Below are 4,175 nucleotides of genomic sequence, written 5' to 3'. Positions count from 1 at the left end.
TCTGTCTCCCAGTCTGGAGTGCAGTGGCACAATCAAGGCTCACAGCAGCCTTAACCTCCTAAGCTCAAGTGATCCTCCTGCCCCAGCCTCCCAAGTGGTTGGGACTACAGGGGCACGCCACCATGCCTGGCTAATTTTTTTTCCATTTTTTGTAGAAATGAGGTCTTGCTATGTTGCTCAGGTTGGTCTTGAACTCCTGGCCTCCAGAAATCCTCCCACCTCAGCCTCCAAAGTGCTGGGATTACAGGCGTGAGCCACCACACCCAGTTGATCACATTCTCTTCTCTATCAGATATCCTGGATGGCCTATATTGCAAGGATGGGATACAGTAAAGAAAGGATGAATCTTTTTCTTCTAGGAGAGGAAAACAAGCCACCTTTTGTTGGTATAAATGACCATGGTTTCAAATGGGCATAGCATTGAGAGTGGGAGGAAAGAAGCGGACAAGTTGTTCCTCCTGCCCAGCAACCTGACCACAGCACTGCAACATTCCCCCTGTGATGGTTACAACAGGTACGTGGCTTCCTGGTCTCCTCTCTTGGCTCCTCCACCCCCCACTCATGCTGTACTCAGCAAAGTGCCCTTTCTCAAATATAAATCCGATCATGTCACTGTCCCACTTCAGACCAATCAATGTCATCCAAGTCCTTTACTTTAACCTACAAGGCCCTCCTGCTTTCTCACCTCTTTTACTCCAAGGCCTGCCACCCCAGGTCCTTGCACATGCTATCTCCTCCTCCAGACACACTCTCTCCTTCCTTTCTCCCCACCGCACTTGCTCCTTCTCTTTCAGTTCTCAATGTAAAGGTCTCTTGTCCCAGGAAATCTTCTCTGACATAGCCTCCTCACCACTGCTGATTAAATTAAATCCCCCAGTTGTACCTTCCCATAGCACCCTACCCTTCTCCTTCAAGGCGTTTATCCACTGTGTCGTCGTTAAGTGTTAGGTGTCTGTATTTCTTGCTAGACCATAAGCTCAGGGAGGGCATGGACCAGGTATGTATTCTTCATTACTGATTATCTGGAGTCTAACCAGGGAAGGCACTAAGATAGAATGTATGATTAGAGGTTAGTTAAGCAATAAGGGCAATAAATGAAGGGGATGTCCTTCTGGGGGAAAGGACTGAATGAGCAAAGGCATGGAGCTGAGTCAGTGCAGCAATCTGCATGTAGTTCAATAGTATTAGAATTTAAACTATACAGGAGGGAGTGGAACCACCTGAGGCCAGGGAGGGGGTGAAGGCCAGATAAGGACACAGTCTGTATGGGGGATAGTGAGCTGACATTTTTCACCAGAGGTGAAGACCCTTATCGAGAAAGCTGAAGGTGAGGCTGAAGAAGTAGTCTGGGGCCAGAGGTGCACGGCTTTGAGTGTGCTACTGGCATATAATGGTGAGACAGGGAGCATCATTCATCCAGTCAACAGATAGTCGCTGAACATTTGTGGTGCACCAAGCACTGTGCTGAGCCCTGAGGATACCAGGGTGCCTTCAAGGATCTGATAATTCTGTGAGTTGTGTGCTTGCGTGTATGTTTCTAGGAAGATCAATAGTTTGTATCACATCCTCAAAAGGATTCAGGAAGAGGAACATCTGGAAACAGAATTTAGGGGGTGGGATCTACAGAATCTTCTCAAACACATCCACAAACCCCATTTAAGACTCTCTTTTGGAGATGTATGTTGCAACCGTCAGCCACAGAACATAGCTGGAATGAGGACAGGGACTGGGTCAATTTTTGTCCATCATTTCTTCCTCAGTGCCTAGAATAGAAATCTCAAACTTACCATGGTTTATAGCAAACTCATGGATTTCCACATCACCGCCCCTACCCCTACCTCCTCAACCTACTTCTTCCCCAGTTTTCTCCTTCTCAGTAATGGCTCCACCACCCACAGTTCCTCACATCCTTGATCGCTCTCTTTGCACCATCCCCATATCCAATCCATCAGCAAACCCTGAATCTGCCTACCCCATCCACCTTCAGTGCCACAGCTTTAGTCCCAGCCCCAGTCCTTTCCTGTCTGAACTCACTGCAATGGCCTCTTGACCAGTCTCCCTGCTTCTTGCCACTCTTGCTCTCTCTGGTCCATTCCTCACCTTTGTGCCAGATCCTCTCATTTCCCACTAGCTCTCCATAATTTCCCAAGGCACTGAGAATCAAATCCAAACCCTCTACCCTGAACTATAATGCCCTCCACATCTGGTCCTTGCCAACCTCTTTGAACCTCATCTCCTTCCATGTTTTCCCCATCATTCAGGACCCTCCAGTCACAGGGTCCTTTGAGCATTTCCCCATCATGGGGAGTCCCATTCTGCCTTAGAGCTTGTGAACTTGCTGCTCCCTCTGCCTGGAAACTCTTCTTTCTAATCCATCAAGTGGTTGCAGCTCAATCTTCCCTTCTCAGAAAGTCTTTCCTCTTTTATTGTCTTTCTAGCACTTACCTCTATGGGAAATTAACTTGTTAGTTAATTTCTTTGCAAGTTAATTTGTTTTAACCCTCTCTAGAATGTAAGCTCCCTGAGGGCAGGAATCTTGGTGGTTTTGTTGTTGCTGCTGTTGTTGTTGTTGTTAACCCTTGTATCCCCAGCCCCTAGAACAACGTACGGCATTTTATAGGTGTTTAAGAAATATTTGTTTGTTGAATAAATATGTTTTGAGAATCAATTAGGATACTGAAAGGTAAATACCATTGACTGTGTTGAGCACGTCTTTGAACCTCTCTGGGCTTCAATTTCTTTATCCGCAAAATGAGGCTAATAATAATTGTTTTTCCCTATAGGCATGGCATGAGATTAAAGATAGATACCCATCCCACATGCTGCAATCTTGGAGAAAAGCAATCCTGAATAATAAATACAGAGAAGCTATCTCAGGCACTGGCTGTCATGGACACTTGGGCAGTCTCAAAAGGCAACCCAGGAAAATCAGAGTGGAGGACAAGCTGAAGGGCACACTCCACCTAGGGACACAAGAAGATCATGTTTCCTGAAGTCTGCTTTGCCAGTTACCCAGTTCTGCCAGGCAAGCCTCTTTTCTGCCAAGGGCCCTTTCCTAATTTCTCCCTCTAACTCTTTCTGCTGCCACCTCTACCATGAGTAGGTAACCAACTGGCTACTCTTTCCTAGGTCTTTCCTTTGAACAGAGGGAAAAATAGCAACAGAAATATTTATATGATGATTTGTCAGTTTACATACAGTGTGATTTTACAACTATCATCTTATTTAACCATCCCAGTGACCTTTCGAGGTTTACTTATTCTCATTTTAACGAAGAGGAAGCTGAGGCTCAGAGAGGTTGTGGGACATGCTCAAGGTCACACAGTGGAAAGTAGTCCAGCTGGGATCTACCATGTCTGCCTATGTGCTTTGCATAACGTGAAACTTAATTTCGTGAGTGCTCCAGTGTTGGGTTCTTGAGGTGAAATTCAGGAGTATCATTTCCCTCTCCAGACCCCCTCCTTCCGCAGCTCCAGTGTGATAGGACAGCAGAGTGCTGGGGCCTTCACTTTAGTCTCTGGGAAGAACAACCCCATGGTGTTGGCCACAGCTAGCTTGAGGGTCCAAAGAGGTTAAGCTAGGAGCAGCTGCAAACTAATGCACTACGAAATTCACAGCAGGCTCAAACAAATGTCTTTGGAGGCTCCTTAACATCTTTTAAATACAATATATCAGTATTTCTAGTAATTGTCCTTAAAGCCACACATTTTGTGATTTTGGCTTTTTGGCTAGCTGCCAAGGCCATGGCAATTATAGTCACCAACCTGAGGCCTGGCCAGTAGCTGCCCTTAGAAAGTTGCACAGGCCTCTCTGCAAGCAGTATCAGCAGAGATAAATAAGCTTAGCAAAAAGTGTGTGTGTGTGTGTGTGTGCATGTGTGTGTGTGTGTGTGTGTGTGTTTAAAATCTCCACTGTAGGACTCTTTTGAGCAGGAATAAGAGCTGCTTATGTCTCACCAGCTGTATAAGAGGAATCCCCTGACTACTTAAAGTAACTAGCACATTTTGATTCCTTCAGGTGTATTTGGCACACTTTCGAGATTGCTGGCTGCTTGTGAGAAACAGGGCATCGTAGATCAGTACTCTGCAGTGGGAGCCTAGGGTCCTCTCCACTTAGCCTGCTTTTCAAGATTTGATCACAGGATACTCCCTGAGATCAAGCTGCCATTCAGTCTC

Source organism: Pongo pygmaeus, chromosome X (genome assembly GCF_028885625.2).
Source record: "Pongo pygmaeus isolate AG05252 chromosome X, NHGRI_mPonPyg2-v2.0_pri, whole genome shotgun sequence".
In the NCBI taxonomy this organism is placed as follows: Eukaryota; Metazoa; Chordata; class Mammalia; order Primates; family Hominidae; genus Pongo; species Pongo pygmaeus.
This window is presented reverse-complemented; position numbering follows the sequence as displayed.